Source organism: Corapipo altera, unplaced genomic scaffold, assembly GCF_003945725.1.
Source record: "Corapipo altera isolate COAL_440 unplaced genomic scaffold, ASM394572v1 48b, whole genome shotgun sequence".
NCBI lineage: Eukaryota > Metazoa > Chordata > Aves > Passeriformes > Pipridae > Corapipo > Corapipo altera.
Window position 1 is genome coordinate 2,173,549 of NW_020884884.1, and position 21,293 is coordinate 2,194,841.

The 21,293-nt window shown below is 40.2% G+C and overlaps 1 long non-coding RNA gene across 1 annotated transcript; it reads left to right on the plus strand.

The window, feature by feature from the left end:
* The first annotated feature begins 711 nt into the window (after nt 1–711).
* LOC113946449 lies at nt 712–12,802 on the plus strand. Its single transcript, XR_003527435.1, has 5 exons — nt 712–808; nt 2,310–2,351; nt 6,579–6,650; nt 11,455–11,645; nt 12,508–12,802. It is a non-coding gene; the product is annotated as an uncharacterized LOC113946449 (long non-coding RNA).
* Nucleotides 12,803–21,293: the final 8,491 nt, after the last annotated feature.

Here is a 21,293-nt window from a genome sequence, read left to right on the forward strand (position 1 = left end):
GAAGAGTTCCTGGAAAGCTGCTCATCAGAAAAAGACCTGAGGATGTTGGTTGACAGCTGAACATGAGCCAGCAGTGTGCCCAGGTGGCCAAGAAAGCCAATAGCATCCTGGCCTATATCAGCAATAATGTGGCCAGCAGGACTAGGGAAGGGATAGTCCCCCTGTACTCAGCACTGGTGAGGCCACACCTTGAAACCTGTGTCCAGTTCTGGGCCCCTCAAAAAGGCCACTGAGGTGCCAGAGCTTGTCCAGAGAAGGGCAGTGGAGCTGGTGAAGGGGCTTGGGGCATAAGTCTTATGAGGAGCAGCTGAGAGAGCTGGGTATGCTTAGCCTGGAGAAAAAGAGGCTCAGACCTCATTGCTCTCTACAACTACCTGAAAGGAGGTTTCAGCTAGGTGGGAGTCAGTGTCTTCTCTCTAGTAACAAGCTGTAGGATGAGAGGAAATGGTCTCAACTTGCTCCAGGAAAGGTTTTGATAAGATATTAGGAAAAATTTCTTCACTAAAAGAGTTATCGGACATTGGAACAGGCTGCCCAAGGAAGTGGTAAAGTCACCATCCCTGGAAGTGTTAAAAAACTCATGTGGAAGTGGCACTAGGTGATGTGGTTAAGTGGTGAAAAAGGCAGTGCTAGGCTGATGGTTGAACTCGATGATCTTAGACCTTAATGATTCTATGATTCTATATAAGGAATGACGATGAAACAAAACCAGCATTCCAGCTTTCCTTTTGGAGACACTACAAGGTCTAAACAAGAGGAAGATTCTGAGAGGAAGAGACCTCATTGTGGTCTTCAGCATCCTCACAAGGTGAAGTAGAGGGACAACTACCAACATCTTCAGTCTCATGACCAGTGACAGGACTCAAGGAAAGGGCATGAAGTTGTGTCAGGGGAGGTTTAGGTTGGATATTAGGAAAAGTTTTTTTACCCAAAGGGTAGCTGGGTGCTGGAACAGGCTCCCCAGGGAAGTTGGGGCCAGGAGTTGGAATCGATGATCCTTGTGGGTCCCTTCCCTCTCAGTAGATTCTATGATTATTTAAGTTCTGTGAACCTAATAAAAAACTAATTTATTTTGGTGTGTAGACTTTCCAAATACTACCCCAGAACAAGGACAAGTCAGCATGGAGCTATTTCCAAATTACTTAACTAAGTCATTGCACAGTGCTTCTCTTCTGGAGTACTTAATTACTGGATCTGGAGCAACCTGGGACAAAAGCCACCAACACATGGAGTAACATGGAATTGTAGCTACTTCTCTTGGGTCTGAGTTTAACTCTCTCCTTTAGAAGTTCAAATAACTAGTAGCAATATGTTTTACTTAGATGAACAGTGAGCACAAAGGCCTTGGTCTTTAGATACACACTTCAGTGAGCTGCAAATATGTAGCCTAGCATATCCATTACCTGGGATGAGTCAGGAAAGAGATGTTTGCCACCATTGGAAAGGAAACAGTGTCCTGTTCACGACCATTTCAAACACTGAGATGCTCATACACAAACACATGAGCACACAGCGATGATAGGGAGTCCAAAACTTCACTTATACGTTACCAAAGATAACACATTAATGAATAGTAAAATACACTATCCCATCAATATGGAGATGTTAAAAACTAGGAGTGAATGAGGAAGAGGATGTCTTACGAGTACATTCCAGAGTTTTAAATACATATTTTATGAGCACTAGAAAAGCCAAGACCTAAACATTTTCTTTGTTCTTACTAAGAGATGGGAATTAGGCTGTGCACAGTCAAATAAATAAATAATAAACAACTATATTTTCATTACGGTTCCTGACAAAATGAATTGCTACTCCTATGTGTTCTGATAATCTGGTGCAGTGCTTCTAATGAGTCATTGGTATTAGCTCCACATTCAGAGTATCCACACTGTCTACACCAGGGGACCGATCCTGCAATAGCACTGCACATCTGTGAAGTGTAACGTGCCTTCCATTAGCATGGTTTTAATTGGCAGTTGAAAGCACACAATTCCTCACAGAACCAGACCCAAACAAGTGTTCATAATATAAAACATGGGAAAGCAATTTGACTCCAAAACATTCATATGAATTGCTAAGTAATCTATTACAGCAAAAAACATAGAACATTAGCACATGTTGGGAGGAACAAGCCAAGTGCACTGTACCTTTTAAATCAAAGCGATAGGTTCCTGAGGAATGGTGTACACATGCAACAAAACTCATCACTTAAACTGTCATCTCCCCAGACATATGGCTATCCATGGATTACATGGTTCAGGCTGTAACTCGTTAAACAGTGTTATTTCTTTTTTGTGATTATATTTTAGAATACAGGGCATATTAAGCCACTGGAGTGAAGTTGTAATACAGTAAGGGGTAAAAAGGTTGAGAGAAAGTATGGTGTTCATAAACTGCTGACTGGCAGTATGGATAGACCAGTCCATTTTTCTCTGGTTGCTGTTATTGCCACTTCTAACCATCGTCTAGGAATCAAAGTTGTGTTGGTCTAACAGTAGACATATGTCCAGGACTTTCTTGATGGGATAGTGTCGTTTCCCCATCCCTGGTCCAGTCATGAGCCTGAGGAAGAAATGCTCCAACATAAGGCTGGTGAGGAGCGATGGTCACATCGTTGATGAGGAGTTCATACTTTCACTAGCTCCTCTTTTTCTCCTTCTTTTCTACTCCCTATTTAAAAGCTTGATGCTGTATTCAGTGTATTGGAATTGTTCTTGTACAAGCACTCAGGGGAGAAAATGTCAGGGTACATAAAGAAAGAATATATACTGTCAGCTTTAAAAACACTGAAAATTATGAGTTGAGCCCAAAAAATCAGTGAGATCACTGTGGAAACTGCAAGGACTTTTGTCAGTATATTAATAATATATTTGAGTTCATTGCATTTGATACCTTATTTTTGACATTTTAAAATTACTTTTTCAGACAACTCCTCTCCCCATGCCTCCCACAAATGCTCAGCTCAACATATTTTTCTGTGTTGTAACATGCATGAGCTCAGAACAAGAAGTGTGCTAGTGAGGGACAAAGGCTATTGCTACAGTAAATCTTAACCCAAGCAGGCTGCTCAAGTGTGCACATCATCACAACACCCTCTGCTTTCTATCTGTGGTTTCTGCAGTGTTGTTGCTGGTGACCAGACACCTGTTCCACACAATTCTGCCTGGCAGCTACTGAGTTTGCTAGGATGCTGGGAAGTGGGATTTCAAAGCACAGATAAAAAGACAGATTCCTGTCTGCTTCAGCAATTGGGCACATGTTTAGAAGAGCTCCCAAAGAAGATAAGAGAAGAAGGGTTATTGCAGATGTGCTTATGTTGCAAGAGATCATTCTAACTGTCTGCTCTTAAGATACTTCATGTTTGTGATCCGTACTCTTGTTTAATGGCACAGCACCTGGTGCAGCCTATGGATTATGCAAATGAATACAGTACTATGCTTGAAATGAAAGCAAATGTTCTCATGTAATACCATGATTCCAGTATCTGGAATGAGAGTCAGTATCATAAGCCTCCAAATAAAACTGACAGTAGGAAACAAAGCAATACAGGTGGGGATTGATCTTCATCAATATTCAGTTGGGGACAGCACAAAACCATTAGGACTACACTGTGACAGCTAGGACTGCAGCAATAGTGTGCTGCAGTCCCCAGGGATAAATGCAAAGGGGATATTTCTCTGAGGTGCCACTGGCATGTGCTGTTCTTCTCCTTTTCTGTAAGGATGGTCCTTTAAAATAAACATATGCTGATAGTTCTTGACCTTTCTAGGGTCAACCATGATGGTCAGAGGTTGGGAGAGAGCTGAGCCTACACCCATTCCCTAACCTTCTTGAACATCTGCTGTAAGAAGTCCTCTCCCAGCAATCAAGGTCCAAGGCCTGTTTTAAAACACACAGTGTAATAAGGAGATCTCCTAATTTTTCTTACTTCTGCAGTCTTCCAATACAAGTTACAACCAAGTCCAAAGAGCTATCTTATTAGGAAGCCGGACTTATTACTGACATTCCTTCTACTTTAAAAGTTTAATTCAAATAGCCCTCTGCAAACAGCAAGTTTTCTCCCCTCAGTGTAAGAGTGATACAATGTGCTACAGAACAAATTTCCCAAAATTAAACATATGCAAAGACTCAAGCATATGACTTCTGCATAATCCTGTACATCAACATGTCCTGATAAGCCAAACTGTGATCTCAGGTTTTAAACCCATTCATTTTAAAGACTAAGCATTTGATTCCTTCTCACTGAGCTCTGTGAAGAGATAACTGACATCAGTTTTCTTTGCATCTTTGCAGTTGTTGCAACCTCATTATTCTTTGGATTATCTTGGCAGTTATTCATTTTCTAGGTTTAGCTGGTGCCATCTTGTCTGTAGAGTTCTACGGTTGAAAGTACAACACAAAGAAAGGTCACAGAATAAAAGCAAGTCATCCTCCATCTTCTAGCATTTGTAGGACTCCTTTTATTTCACAGTTGTTCATTTTCTACTTGCTTTTGTTTCTTGGTGATTGCATGATTTCATCCTGCCCATGCAGCTCATGTGAATGTCCTGTGAATACTAGAAAAGTTCCCCTTTCTTCCTTCATGCTGCCTGTTTTTACTATTTCTGCTGGAGTTCTGTAATTGGGGTGAGGTAACACACCCTCATGACTCAAAACAGCTAATCTTCAAAAGCACAATAACCAAGAAGCCTAGTATACATTGGCTTGTCGCTATAAGCTGATATTCAACAATGAACTATGAGAGGACTTAAGTAAAAGATTTTACCCTCCTTCCCCCCACCCTCTCTCCCTTTAGAAAATAAATGTCTGATTCATGCAAAAATAATGTATGAACCATTTGCACTGCATTAAAAAAAATCTGCTTGTTATTCTGAGACAATTCTGCCTTCTTCTGCCTGGAATCACACTGCTCTGCTTCAGATAACTTAGGGGTGAGCCAAAAATATATGGCGGTATTTGCCAAAATGTAGAAGCTAAAATTACACAAATGTCAGGATAAAAATGGGAAAATGCAGTTTCTAATAGGCTTTAGAGCAACTGCAAGAGCAGGAGCAACATTCCTACAACAACTGCTTCCCAGTGGCCAGTATCATTTCTATACATGCAGTAATTGTCATTAAATGTTATGCTATCACTTGCCAGCAGCGTCTGCAGAGCGGTATCAACGTGACCGCAGCATTCCACTGTACTTAAAATAGAAATTAGCAGCGGTAGGATCGTCCTTATGGTCTAAGGGTGGGTAACAATTAGTGGGCATTGCAAGGTCATGCGATGTGAGATGGCTTCTTTGTTCCACGTCCACTCTAACTGGGAAGAGGTAGCTGCACTTGGGCTGTCTCAGGGATTTGCACCCCTGCTTCTCCTTTCCTAACTCTGTGGCCTGTCAGATGGAAACTGTACTGGTTAGTCAGCAGTATTTGTGAAGCACCTTTTTCTGAGAAGATTCAAGGATCTCCAGAAATACAAAGCATTAGTAATGCAAGCTACTGAGTAGACTTACTCGACCTTCTCTTGTTCTCTGCATTTAATTTCCAACTGAGTTCAGTGGGTTTTCCACATATGATTAAGGTTAAACAGGCTTAAAGGCCATTTCTGAATTGAGATGTTTTCTAAATTAAGAGCCCCATTAATTGTTCATCTTGCAGAATGGAATTTAATTTATCTGGCACATTTTAAATCACTTTCCAGGAATAAGTTAAATTCTGATTACATGCATTCCCAACTTCCATAAAACTCTTTCAGCACAGACTGCTTTCTTCTTTCTAAATCTATATTGGATGCATGAGCTCTTATTTCATTTCACTCCTCTTCATATATTTTTAAGCCTCTGAGGTCTAGGTTCACTTCTGAAGTCAAATGGGTGAAATGCTGTTGATTTTCTGGCAGTTCTGAAAGTGACAATTTTCTCTATCACATAAATTACCATATTTCCTGTTATTTATTTTATGATACTGGTATTTCACTCACACAATTTTTTCTGTACCCATAAAATTTTCCAGCTGGGATATAATTTTCTAATCCTTCTATAAGCCCATGTATTTTGTTTCACCTCTTAAAGAAATTTAATATTGTCAATCTGCAGTATTCTCTCTTGGAGACAGATGATCTAAAGTTTACTTCTCAGTAAAGAAGTCATTGGCATACAACCCACTTGTGCACACATAACACCTGAGAATGAAGAAGGTGCTACAGCTTAAGTTATTTTCGTATGAAATCATCATCATACGTGTGAACTTCTCGTGGTTGAATATAGAGCCTTTTTTCCACACAAAAGAGGAGAGTGTGGGTATCCCCAGAGCTCTTCTGCAGGGCTAAGAACAGAAACCAGTCATGATCTCACTGAGCCAAAAAAAAAAAAAGGCAAAAAATCAAGAATTTTATTTTCTGACAGCTGAGAAAGTACAAAGTTTGTGGTTTTTTCTATTTTTTCCCAGTGGAGCAGGGAAGTATATACAGTCAGAGGCCATGCAAGAACAAAACCAGAGGTATCATGTGGATGAAGTTAAATGCTGATAATAACTCATGTGATGCTATTTTACTGTGGACAGATCAAAATGAGAATAATTTCTCTTTGTTAGGTCTCACAGCTTTATAATACAGGCTTTATTCTTCCATGAAACGACTTTGCAGCTCAATTTGTTCTGTGTATGGTAAGAGTTTATCTGAAATTTGAATATTTTTTTTCCACTAACAACAGATTTCTGGATGAATTTATCTTTCTTTCTGATCCCTTAGAAAATGCTAGCTATTTCATCACTCATCCTCAAGACTTTTTTGTTCCTAAGAAATGTTTGTTTTGAAAAGTCCCTTAGTGGTGGTAAATTTATTAGCCTGATGTTATAAAACTATTTGAGAGTACCCAGCTAACAATTATCCAAACATGTTCTTTGTCAAGGCTACAGCTCACTCAAACTGCTGAGGCAATGAAGAGGGAAGACAGGAAGAGTCAGGATTAGGGATGAAATGTGTTCTTGAAAGGGTTGCCTACCTCCAGTGCTTCCTGGCATATTATAATAGGGAGCTTGATCTAAGTGCTGAATGCCACTGCAGTGATATGCTTGCGTTTCACCAAATAGTATTAGCTATATAAAGCCCTTCACTTTGAGACTTCACCCAAAGATTTCAGAAACCTTGGGTCAGGATTTTTTCCTCAGAGGAGATACTTCACACTATATTTACTGTACTAATTTCAGTGGAAGAATTTCCAATTTTTCCAGGAGTAAGAGAAGAGGATCATATCTCAGCTTGCTCCTCAAATATTTTTGCTTGCTGGACTGTGGAGATACTCAAGACTGCTTTAATTGAATTATCTCAGATATAGAGGCAATGTAGCCAGAATAATATGCAGTATGGTACAGGCTAAGTTATGTTTGCAAGAAGCAAGAGTTATTAATTTTTTTTTTAGTATTTGGTATGTAGCACTGTGGAACATTTTGCAATACCAGTTAAATGGAGCAGTTTAAGATTGTACTACTAAATGTTTTGCTCACTTAGAACCATGAAAATATGTTCCAGCTTTTAGCAGCTTTTCTAAAGACAACAGTGTTCAAAACATAAAGGTAGTAAAATATTGAGTTTCAGGAGATTGAAAATCCTCTTCAAATTCAAGTCTCTGTTGATAAACAATTTTAACAAAATTAACGGGGAGTGGAATTTTGAAGAATCCAAAATATTTAATTTTGGATTTTTTAAACTAATTTTATTTATTTATTCATTTATTTACATTTTAAGAATCTGATAATTCACTGGAACACTTAATTTCAAACTACATAAAGTATTTCCAAAGGACCAAAAATACATTTGTTTTTCTTATTTTTGTGTGGGACTCACACGTCATCAAAATCCGTCATCAATAACAATGAATTGCTCTCATGGAGATGCCCAGCTCAACCCAAAGCCTTTCTCACCTCAAGCAGCTCTTTGAAGCCAAACGAAGATGCAGAGGAATTTTACTGGAGAGTGGAGGGTAGAGATTCTGTAAGAGGAAGGTCGGTAAAAGCAGGACAATGAGGGTATTTCACCAGGTGAATATCACAGAATCAAAAATATTCTCTGTTGGAAGGGACCCACAAGGGTCATCAACTCCAATTCTTAAGTGAATGGACCATACACAGGATCGAACCCATGACCTTGGCGTTACTACCATCAGGTTTTAACCAAATATGAGGAGCATCACACTGCTCTCACTAATTCCATAGGGCAAGTACATAGTACTGGAAATAAAAAATAAGTAACAATAGACACTGCTCTCTTAAATTGCTCAGAAGAGTCACTGAGCCAATTCAGCTGTGAAATGAAAAAAAGCCTTCTGAACCTGCAGCAAAGAAGCTAAATTCAGGAAATCTTCCCAAATTCTATTCTTTATGGCAGGACTGTAGAATATACATTTTTTCCTCTGAAGAATTAAATTGTTTTCTGAAGAATATCATTAACAGAAGGAAATCATCTGTTGAATGACTTATAACAAAGCAGTATTTGGCATGTGCAGTATTCTCAAAGACATGTAGACTTTTCATTGTAGTCAGAATACTAATATATGAAATTGTAATAATGATTTATTAATTAACTGAGACTGTCATCACAATTTTCTATAGCTAATTTAAATGGCAACCACACTGGAGTCTGTTTTGTCTCATGTTCTCCCTTTCAGTAAAATCAAGCAGAGACACTTTGTTGGCCATCTGAGATACTTTTATCTTTGCCTTCAAGGACCCTGGGGAAATGGAAACACGGAAAGAATATGCAAAGAGGATTTTTACCTCATCACTTTGATTCTTTCCTCCAAGCCCTGCATTTTTCCCCCCTCCCTTTTCCTGTTCAATAAGATATCAAGAAAGAAAGTAAGCAAGGGGGGTTGAAGGGGAGAAAGAGAGTGGAAGGAGCACTGATTTAAATATTTTCCAGTGTCTAAACACTAAAAAAAAAATTAATTATCTTTTAATTAATGGTTAGAGAAGTATTTTTCAAAATATAAAACGAAGAAAGTGACTCAGGTTTTCATGTATTTACAGCAATCATCTCCAGTCAGTAATTAAAACAGGGGAAGAAAGGACTTTCAGTACACAGGGAAGCAGTGCCCCTAAAGACACACAACTGTGTAGCAAAAAATATTTGCAGAAACAGATGCTAAGTCAATTAATTCAATTTCCTCCAAAATACTTACCATGCTTACCAAGGCAGAAGACAAGGAGAGAGATTATCATGTCACGGTTCTTTCCTAAAATATATTCTTAAAATTTTCACTGTTCCTTGGAGACCCAATAGTGACTCTTCCTCTTAGGTAGTTACTGAAGATATACGGAGGCACTGAATGCTGAATTATCAAATGGGATCCACTAAAAGCTGGTCTATCTTAAAACAACTGGATAGTCTTCATTTAAGTCCAAGTTCTCCTTTAATTTAACTCTGACAGGTTTAGCAGAGAACTGGAGACTGAAGCAGACAGATGAGTGGATGAGTGGGATGAATAGGGAAAACACACATATACTCATGAGTGCATCCATAGGCTCCTGCCTTCAAAGAAGACAGCAGCTGGGATCCTGGAACTTGTTTTCAGTACTTCATCTAACCAAGGAGCAGAAAAGGCAAATATTCATTTTGGAAGAAGGTACCCAGTGTATTTTTCCCCACAACATTCAGAACTATGCTTACTTATGATTAACGTGAGGAACTCCATGAAGCAAACAAGATAACTGAAGGCATTTTTAAATACGTATGTAGTTATTTTGCATTAATGAAATATCCTGATGAATCAGGGAAGGAATGGCACTGCACCATTCCGTCTTTCCCCTGATAGGAGCTATGGCTCTTAGGATGGGCTCATTTTCTGTTACATGGCCTAATAAGCACAACCGTACATGGTTAAAGCATCCCACAGATTTGTACTTTGTCCATAACCTCTTCCCACATTGTAACAATTTGTTACTTGAGTGTAAATCTGATACTTTTGGCTTGAAAACAAAGTGTTAGGCAATCTGCAAGCATGAGCTCATTACTTCGGGCAAGGTGAAAAGGGTCTCTGATGTGGTATACTCATTGTTGGCCTCCAGATATTAGTCAAAACTCTGAAAGGAAACCAGTTTTTAACATGGTTTCTATTTTCCTTGTTGTTAGCCTTTTTTCTATATCTGACTCTTTCACACTTTGGTATGTAACCACTCTTTTCTCTCTCCTTGTGTGTGTGTGTGTGTGCCTGTGCCTGTATGTTATAATCCAGACTTCTAGCACGTATTATCAAGCAGCTGTGTCTTGTAGGGAGTCTTTGGCAAATTTGAGTGAGGATAGGTTTTGTTTCACCACTTCCCATACTCTACCCTTGTCTTTCCCTAGCTTGAGTAGTCTTCTCTAGAGCAAACATTTACAGAGACTGTGGAAAAAACCCAAATAGATGGAAGTGGGAAGGAGACGGGCAGTACTGAACATCCTATATGTGTATGTAGGCAGGTTGAGAGTGCAGGGCACTCTTAGTCCTTGTGGCTGTTGAGTACAGTTCTTGATGCAATGGGAAGACAACCCACAGTCCTTTTGTTTTTCAGGCTTTCCCGTTGGCGAGCACAAAATCTCAGCTCCTCATTATATTTTAGTCTGTGCAGCTCCTGCTCTCTGTATGACTCTGACCAGTTAGCACGAAGTTCATGGTGTGTGTGTTTGCCACTGGCAGGAAAGAGCTGCTGTTTCAGTGCCTCATTTTTGCACTGCACCTTTTAGCTTAGAAATGGTGTTGTTATTCACCACCAACCTTTTTCAAGAAAAGGATGACAAACTCACCAAAGCTAAAATTCATACCAGCTGCAAGAAAAAAACACTTCCTGAACAGAAAAATTTTGGTGAAACGAGGTTAAATTCTCCTCAGATGATCTACTAGCACTCAAGTGGGTTTTTACATATCAGACAGTGCAAAGTGCAGTATATTTTGAGGCACTGGAACACATTGCCCATCCACAAGCTGTGGATGCTCCACCCCTGGCAGTGTTCAAGGCCAGGCTGGATGGGACACTGAGAAATCTGGTCTGGTGGAAGATGTCCCTGCCTATGGCAGTGGAGTTGGAACCAGATGATCTTTAAGGTGTCTTCTAACACAAACCATTTTATGATTTATTGTATGATTTTATGTTCCATCTCCAACAACAACCAGTACAAGCTTTCTTAAATCCTCCTAAGGATACACACAGAGGCACAAAATTCAGGTATCCAAATATAACTTACAAATTTCATCAAAATCCTACAGCAAAGAAACATCTTTATTCATAGTTTTGTCTGTCTCTCAGTTCTGGTTTGGTTTTGTTGTTATTGTTATTGGCATTTAAAAAAAAAAACCAAGCAAGCAAGAAAAAAAAAAGAAATTTTGACATGAACTGTGAGTGCACAATCATTTCTTTTCTTTTTTTTTTTTTTTTTTTTTTAAAGTTTAACTCATCAGTTTCTTTTTCCCTCTCTTGTACTTTTTCCCATCAGGTCTGCAAACTAAAGACACCGGAGGATTTTTTTTTTCCTCAATATAACTGGGAAAAAAAAGTCGAAAGTCATTATTGGAATCCTGTGCAACAGGACTACACCCTCTCTGCAGATATGTTACACTCAGGTTCTTTGTCACTGGATCCTAGGCTTATCAGGTAGCGAGGACAGCCAGAACCAGCCAGCCTTAGGTAAACCAGTTAGACATCTTTTTGACTGACCTTCAAGTTCTTCAAGCTCAGAATGAAGTCATCATTCTGGCAAACTGGGAGAGAGAGGACCCTAGTGTCAAAACTGCTCAACTCTTACTATGATTGGAAACGTCTGAGATGAGACACGCATGAGACATGACTTCTAACTGGTTAACTGAAAGTCAGTGAACTTGGATCAGAAGCTAGCAGTAGACACCCTTATACATTAATCATTTTCCAGCACCTTGAAGCACAATAGCATGTCACTAACAGCACACATGCCCTGTATTTAGAATACTGAAAATAGGAAACACCTGTGGTAACTCTGTGGGACTTGGCTCCTGTATGTGGACTGCTGCAATAAAGAGCATTGCAACAGTATAGTGGTTCCCTTTAAAGCCTGTAGGTTCCAAAGGTCTGCTATCTCTCTGAGTATCTCCTGCTTAAAAGTGTGTGGTCCTTGGAAGGATAGGAAGGGTAGGATAAAAGAGGGAGGACAGAAGCTGTACAGCTACCATTAAAGGACTATTTTAAAAATGGCCTCAGTGAAGGATATGATGAACTGGAGTTTTTTCAACTCCAAGAACAGCTTCAAGAAGAAGAGTGTGGAGATTCTGTACCCATTCAAGTAGGAAATGGCTCAAGGTATCAGGCTGGAAACAGAGGTCCTTTCTATCAGGCTCAGGTTCCAGACTGGGAATGGTATGGACTCCTGTTAAGAACTGGGGAAACAAAAAGAGAAACAGAGTTTAAATGGAGCCCTAAACCCAGCAAAAAGACTGCAAATTATAGAAAGGAATCACCAAAGAAACAGTCTTTTTTTTCTTCGGTGAGACCTTTATGAAAGCTCATTGTTTTACAGCTGCTGTATCTGCAGAGGAGTTGAAAGATGGTCGCAGTGCAGCACCACACCACAAGATGGCAAGAACCAGAAGCTGACCTCAAACGACAATTCAGATAGAACAATGAAATTACATTAAAACTTGAGATTCCAAACTACCAAACATGTAATTTTAATGAAACTGGGTGTTTCTTCAGAAGATTTTTAAGTTTTTTCTTTGCTCTTTGGCCTGTTGTTCTTCAGATCAAATCTCATCCTAACGCCACCTCACCTCACAGAAATGACAAATACCCTCTGCAGTACAATCCCCTCTGTGTCCTCCTAATGATCTGTTAGTTTGTTTCGACAAACACAGGGAAAATCTTTTTTCTGTCACTATTTGTCATCTTAGTTTCTTTCACCTCCACTTTTCCTCTTTTTTTTTTTTTTTTTTAATTTTAGGCCATACTATTTCTAGCTCTCACTGGAACTATAAATTTAATAAATTCTCATCTTTTTAAACAGCTTTCTCAAGTCCCCGAGCATATTTACTTGCTGTGTCCCAACGTTTTCCTTTTTCTCTCCAATACCAAGTGAAAGACTGCTGCTTTGGTCTTTAGGAGATGCTGAGTCCAAACTAGGAGCAATCAGTTGTTGTCAGATTATTATGTAAGCTATGAAAGCTCCAGGAACACTATAAAAAGTCACAGATCCAGTCATGGTTTCAGTTTAGACCTTTGGGTACAAATGTCTACATCGCAAATACAGCAAGCCCACACCACATTAAGATTCTTGATTCTTGCCTCAATACAGGATTAGATCATTTCTTGCACTCTTCTTCCAGTGGTACAGTTCTCTGGTAATTAGTGACTGTGTTGATAGATTCAACACAGAGGCCAACCACCACAGAGGAGCTGCTCTCCTCCCCAGGGGTTGGATTGTGGCTGAAATGAATTGACAGGCCAGTGTTAGACAGTTTGCACAGTTTATGTGTTCTACAAATAAACAAAGACAGGAGATACTCTGCAGCCAGCAGGTTTTGCCAGCTCCACATTTACATGCAAAATACTGCTCTTAATGAGGTTGGATTCTATGACCTCCCGAGGTGTTTTCCAGCCTCATTTATCCTACAAGTCTATGAAAATTACATTAAAATTACTTTAATAAAAACAGGGATTCCGTGGAAAGTTTTCATTTCATTCAAACTACTTGATTTCCTCTTAATAGCCTCACCGGGGAATTTCTGAAAACGTTGAGAGCGAAACTTTCCCCACCTCTGCTTCGGCAGGTGACGAATGCTGGCGAAATAACCCTCGAGCAGGAACGGTCCTACAGCTCTCGCCGTGCCTGACTTTGCAACCCTGAGCTCATGCTGAGCGGTGCTTGCTCCTCAGAGTGTTCTGTCGGACCCAGTGCCATTCCAGGGTACACTGCCCACGCTGTGGGTCGGGCCCGTGAGCACAGTGTGTAAGGGCCGAGGAATCTGTCACTCGGCACTCGCGGGCCACGCTACTGCCGGTCCCGAGCCCAAAACAAACACAATTGGCGCACTTTGAACATCTCACCCCCTTTGTGAGCATCTAGCGACTGCAGCCTTTATTTGTGTGCCAGCCTTTTCACACCACCTGAAAATTTCAAACGACTTCATAACCATGGGAGTGCTAATTAAAACATTCAGCAGTTTTACTGTCTGAGCAGTGTAAATATGATGTAAAAAGAAAATTAAAGACCATTTACACAGATGCATACTTGTTCATTGTAGCTGTAAAATCTAGCTGCAGGGACCTGGCAAGAGCAAGAGTCTCTTATTCTTCAAAATAAGTTATTCAGCAAAAAATTAGACACCAAGCTTTAGCTTGGAAGGCTTATTTTTTGTTAGCTTCATTTTTTATTCATTCCTCCAAAGCCACACTTTCCTACTTTTTTTCTTGGTTTATAATACCGGTCACTCAATTTACTGCTGAAATGGGTTAAGGGATGATTCGAAACAAAATATTTGTTTCACACTCTTGAGGTCACAGTCCACACACAAAACTTTTTCCCCTTCTACTCATGCAACAGCCTCTTTTAGACAGTGAATCCCAGTCACAGGGAATAAAATCCCCTGAAACATCAGCCACAGGTTATGCCTAGGATAGGAAAGGCATTCTGGAGAATCTTATTTTCCAGCATTGGTTGATGTTTCAGTCTGGGATTTCAAGAACACGACTACAGTTGTTTACACTGCAAAGAAAGGAGCTTTTTGATCAGGGGAAGCTGAGTCACTACTCCCTGTTAGTTTTATCATTTTGCAGAGAGCAAGAGCTGATGCCTGATCTTTCTCTGACCTCCTATTCAAACTTCTTTTCTACCTTCCCAGGCTCTTATATTCTGTTTAATCATGTCTCTTTGATATTCAGAAGAATCAGATACTTTTTTGTTTGGTGTTACATGATGTCATAGACAAAAGCAGTATAAATCCCATGAGGTTACCCCCCGGTCAAAATGGTTCACTGAGAGGATGAGACTCAGTCCTAGAGCTTTTTTCTGGGTCCTGAGCTATTTTCAGGACTGGGGACTGGGAAGGGGGGGACTGGTTTTTGTTTTGTTTTGTTTTGTTTTCCCACAGACATCATAAGACAAACAGACCATGGGTCAGGTAATGTAAGCAACAGACTGCAAAACCGTTGCCAAAAATTGTAACCATCCAATCATCTCTTAAGGAAAAAATTCATTTAAGTGACACATGTTAATAGTATTGAATTCAAAACACTTACTTTGACATCCAGATGTTGGAAAGTGCCATATCCTGATTAACAAAAATATTTTCTGGTCTTTCAGATCTTCCTTCCTTATTTTGATTGCAATTCAATTTTGGAGAAATTTTTTCCCACTACTGTCCACTGATCACATCACTGAACTATTTCAAAATTTTAACTTGTTTCCTATAAGGAAAAAATGGGAAGCATAACCACAAATATTTATGTTAGTGTCAGTGCTTATTATTGAAAGCTTATTCAGTCTGCTGCAGTGGCATTGCAATAGCATACCATTAGAAATGGCATCCAGCTCCTCCAAGCATTTAAGAACAACATCAACACTCACGATCTTTATAACCTGGAAAAGACAGAGTATTCCAAATGGGAAGGTGTGAGCAACATGCAGCAATGTCCCCATGCAATTGCTACAATCTGAAAGCTTTGGAAAGGTATGGCAGTATTATCAACAGGAATGAACTCTAGACATGAGTCGGCTTTGGAGTGCCTTGCTCATGGGAAAACTGAGAGCCCAAGATTTTGATGTCAACTCCTTCAGAGCAGGCCCTGCCACTAGTGGTGCTCTGCAGCTAAGTGGTTGCTTAGCTGTCTGCTGTCTGATACTGTATCAGGACCCAGAATTTTCCTATAGGATATTGGGAATAGAAGGAGGAATTTCAGGGAGAGAGAATTTAGGCCACCATATTGTAAAGCCTGTTTGGCTTTCATTACTTTATAAGGATAGAGCAGGTGTGTGATGAAATTCCCAAGTTTATAAAATTTTATTAATGTATGAGATGGGGGCTGCCTTTTTAAGAGGAAAGAGTCCACAGTGACCATGATACCAGTGCAGAGTTCCCTTTCCATAGCAGGCAGCCTATGTTTCCCTAGATGATTTTTGCGTGTTCTTCTTGGGGTTGTCCTTCCTTGTGGGGCTCACATTACTTAGAATAGTAAGAAATTAAAGGCTATTATACTACTTAATTCTATGGTGATAATGGGGAATGTAATTATCTAGGAGAAATAAGCTTTGGATAGAAGGCTCAGTACCTATTTTTCTCTTTTCCCTTAAGCATGTAGCCTAGATCCCAGTGTTATTTCTGTGACAAAAGATCCTTGTTGTTTTACTGCTGTTGTTGTAGTCTTAATGCTAACTGTATTTGATAAAGAAAGTGAGGGTTTGTTCACTATCTCAGACTGCTTTACAACAAAGGCACACAGTACACAGCAAATTTTTCACTTCTCTTTCCAAGGTGGATAATCTCATTTCAGCTGGAAAAATAAAGGCCCTTCTATGACCCTTCTTTTTGTCATAGGGTTTTTGAATCTACCAAAAAAGGGAGCTAAGTGGTACGTAATTATTGAAATATGAGGGCAATAACAGCAAAAAAACCAGCATCTCAGTAGCCTAAACAAAAATCAAAAGAATTTTGAGGCATAGTCAAGAAGAATATTCAAGTTCTCCCCATCCCCAGATCAGAGCCATAACCACAACTATATCCAAATTCCCTATTTATTATAATTTGGTACCTTTTCACCTATCAACCAAGCAGTGTCACTTTCTGTAATTTTAAGGTTTATGACACATTTTAGTTTCTTCCTTTATGGGAAAGACACATTGCAAATATTGGGCAATGTCTTGCAAAGTCTTGTCCTAACCTAACAAGACTGAGCAGTGTGGGAGGAGGAAGTAATGACTTCCCCCTGACCTGAGTAACTGACATGAAGTCTGCCAAGAATCACAGCCTCTTTGCTCCAGGGAACACAGGAGCAACTCTTCAGAGAGGAGGCGGGGAAGGTGGGGGCAGAAGGGGGGTCAGAAGTATGTCTCTACCCCCCTCTGTGCTCCATGTGGCAGAGAAGAGTGGTTGCAACACTTAAAAAGAAGTAGTAAATTCCTCTCCACCTTTTCCCCCCATCACTGGTTCGCCTGTGAAGGGTTGGGCAGTGCAGTCTTGCACTGCTGTTTCCCGGATTGGTAGTGTTTTGCAGTGCCCACGATGTGGGGTAGCACATAAAACACAGGGTCTATCCCATTTGGGAAAGAAAATGGTTTTCCTGCGTGGCCAGAGCTGTAAGGATGGAATTTCACAACAGAACAAAAATAAAACACAGCACTGTTCCAGAATTTCTCGATTCTTATTCTAAACAGTAATAAACCCACCTCCCAAACCCCAGTCCGGACAAAATATTAGCATTCCCTCCACTCTGGTTACAGCTCACATCCCTCTTAATACCTCTTGCTCTGCCATGAACTATTTGTATAAGAAAGGCTTATGTTTGAACTGGAATTGGCACAAATAGTTACCCACTGGATATTCCTTTTCTGCAGAAATCTGATCTCTTTCAGTGCTTCACAAATCACAGAATCCACTGAGGACAGAAGCCTGTGTTTTCTTCTTCTCCAAAGAGAATAAAAAATCGTCAGTAACCCTGACAGCTTCCTGTAGTGTGGCTCTCACAGCTTATTCCAGATGAGCCGAACATTAAACTTGCCATAAAAATGTTATGCTGGGAGGATGTATCTCCCACAGTACTCAGAAATTATGTAGTGAGCTTTACCATCATCACCCCCAGGTTGTAACCATTTCCCAGCTCTTCTGAGAAGTGAAAACAGTAAGAATAAACTTAAAAAACCAGACCATAATAATGACAAATAATATCAACAATTATAATAGGCAGCAAAAAGGACCTAAACAGAACCCAGAAACGGGGATTGCTTCTGCGTGCTTGTTGAACAACTTGACCTCACCTACTTGGGCACAGGGAAGCCACCGAGAGCAGTTTGCAAGGATTCACCCAAGCCTGTGTGCCAGCAGGACTGAGTGGCGGCAGGGAGGCTGGCTCTGTTCTTTCAGCAGGAGGGAGGGTATGCTTTATCCCTGCCTCCACCGCACACTCGCTGTGAGATCTCAGTGACTCAGCTGGCCCCAGGTTCCTCACTTCGTAAAGGGAGGTGCACTGTCTTTGCCCATTCTCAGCTCACTTTACAGTGGTGTATACAAAGTGCCCTGCAGAAAAAGGAGTGTTCATAGCCTTTATTGATCACTGTGAACGTTCAGCTGCTGACATCTGTCAGGCTGCCTCTAATTTCACCAGCGATTGCCAGCAGAGGATCTGCCCCCTATGGTTTTCTTCTCACTGAGCAGCTGCTGCTCCTTTATAGTCTATTTGGTTATGTCATCATTAGCTTTTTAAATACGGGTAAGGAACCTTAAAAATGCTTTATGCTCTCAAGAGATCTGGAATTTCTCAAAAAAAAAAAAAAAAAAAAAGTTCTGATGTTTCTCAGGCCTCCCTCCCTCTCCCCTTCTGAAAAGGCTTAAAAATGTGGAATGTTGTGGGAAATTGCTCAGAATGCAATAAAAAATGTACATGTTAAAAAAAAAAAAGTCTAACTCACAGCTTCCTTGGCTGGAATGATGTCTCAGGGCTGGATCCAGCTCAGCAATGCTCTTTGGCCTTTCTCTAGTTTTCTCTTTCCAGGACCACATCCCTCATTTAGTTTCTGCTTCCAGGACCCTCTCTCTCACCCACACACACCGCATAAATATACAGACACATAGAGTTCTGACACACATTTCTTTCTATGGCACAGGATACCCCCAAAGCTTCTTTTCCCTCTTACAAAGTTCAAGCAGTCCCTGTGCAGAGCACCTCCCTCCTCCGCTCTGTAGTCTCCAGCTAGATACAAAGTCCAAAACACAGTTTATTTACTGGATCTGCTTTTTTAGACATTTGGACACTGCAACATTCATTTTTCTTCCAAGAATATCTTACAGAAAGTAACAAAAGCACTTCTGGAAAGTACCTGCTGTTCAGGTTGTTTTGTATTTTACAATGTTATTTTATTACTACTTATTTTACACGCACATGCTTATAGCTCATCACAATTTTTCTGACAAATAACAATTGAAAATAATTTTAAAAATATGGATGTTAACTTTACAAAAGGTTCTTGCTAAGGATTTAAAAACATTAACATGTATAGAAGGGAGTTACTTCAAAGGTTTTCAAAATAAAACCAGTTCTGAATTTTATTGATTTGGTAACAATTTTGACTTTCTTATCCAGAAGTCACTTCAAAAAGTACTATGTTCAGAGCTATATATACATGAGTCATTTTCTCCAGCTCTTTCCTACCCCTAAATATTTGTACCATTACCATTTACCAAATTACATGCTGTTTACACCTTTCCATAAAAAAGTAGAATATTTTTATAATTGAAAGATCTATTGAAGATGACAATTACTGTTCAAATGAATATTAAAGACTTAAGTTTGCTGACTTGAGGCTCAGGCTGAATTAAATGACTCACATGCTATTCAGCAGTGTGGAGACAGGCTTTTCAAAGCCAGTTAAAAGTATGACTTGAGGAAAGCATTTCATGATGAGACTCAATTCTGACCATGTAATAGGAAGTTGATTAGAGTGCTTGCATGCTTAAATATAGGCTTTAGTACCTTGTCTGTTCATGCTATAAATGAATATAGCTTAGATACATAAATAGTTTGGAAAACACTGTGTGCTTAAAATAACTTTTTACCCTTTAAAAGTTCTTGTCCATTTTCAAATTTTCCATCTCATGCAGTATTGCCATTGAAGGACACAGCTGAGAATGGTCAGTCCCTGGGGGTGCCCATCTGGGTCACTTCAGCTCCTGCAGCAACTCACCTCAAGCTGGCCACCGTGCCTCTTCCCAACACAGCACCTGGCCTGGACTTGTTTTTAATGAGTGAGATTTTCCCACTGCTAAATTTCCACTCATCTACATTCTGAGAGATTTAAGGGGTGGTAACTCTGCAAAGGATGAGTTTTGCCCACCAAGTGCTTCTGTTTTGCCACGGCTGCTGCAAAGGCCATCTTACCATCTCACACGACCTGAAGCCCAAGGAAGGGGGCTCCACAGCTGAATGGAGCAGGAAAGCCAGAAGGCCTCCCAGTCTTATAAGTCTTATCATTTGCATAATTTATTCAAATTTTGAGGGTACTTCTTTAGGTAACACACACACTTCTGGATGCTGTCATAAGGCCTTACAAGTCTCCCATGCTGATGGGAACTGAGAAGGGGGTCACACTTTCTCTGTACTGTGATGGTTGTTCCAGGCTGATAGTCAACACGGACACTATCCTGTTTTCCAGGACAGGTGTTGTTCAGATGAACAGCTCTCCAGTAATGTTACAAAAGCAGTGGCAAAGAGCAAAAGCTGCAGCATGTCTCTGCTATTCTATCACATTATGACACTGACATATTTACAAAAGTATGGTGTTAGACACAAACCCAAAATGCTGCTAGGTGTGCTACCAATTTGAAAATAATTATCTGCAGAAAAAAGGGACCCAGCAACTGCATGGCATGTTTTTGGAAGAAACCCTCTCCTTGGCACACAGGAGCTGTGTGTGGTCCAGAGCAAGGGACAAGCTGGGGCTGAGGTGTCCCATGGTCACATTTTCCTCTTCCTCTCCTGTCCTTCACAGTGTGATGAGTTCTGCGCACAGAGACGTGGTGATGGGGAAAATCAGTTTGTCACTAATATGTAAACCACAAGTTGTACAGAGGCTGTGGTTCTGTGGTCAAATGCAACAAGGCTACAGTTACAGAAAATCAATACTGTTTTCCCTCACTTATAAAGAGTTTGTGTAACTAGATGCATTTAAAGTCTCAGTGGACACCGGAGGAAGGGTATTTTTGCACAGGATCTTTACTTCGTGACTGCATTGCTGGTACAAGGGTTCATACCAGGTGCTTCCTAGCAGGGAAAGGTGACTCACTGCAGCGTGGCAATATGTCATTTACAGATGCTAATGTGACTGCAGTGGACTCAGAGTACCTACACACAGGCCCTTGTCAGTTCTGGCCCAAGAATACGTTGGTATTGGCAGCCAGAGCTCAGAAGAGAGGGTTGTAAATGGCTCTTTCCAGTCCCCAGTTTTCAAACCACCCTTCATAAACCTTGATCTGAATAACTGCTGCAGCAGTGGAAGGTCACCAACGTGATCGATTAGAAATCCTTTATTTTTGCACTTGCTTTCAAAAAACTCCTCCAGGAGAAGGGATCTTCCCAGAACCAGAGCCATATAGGTTGTAGTAG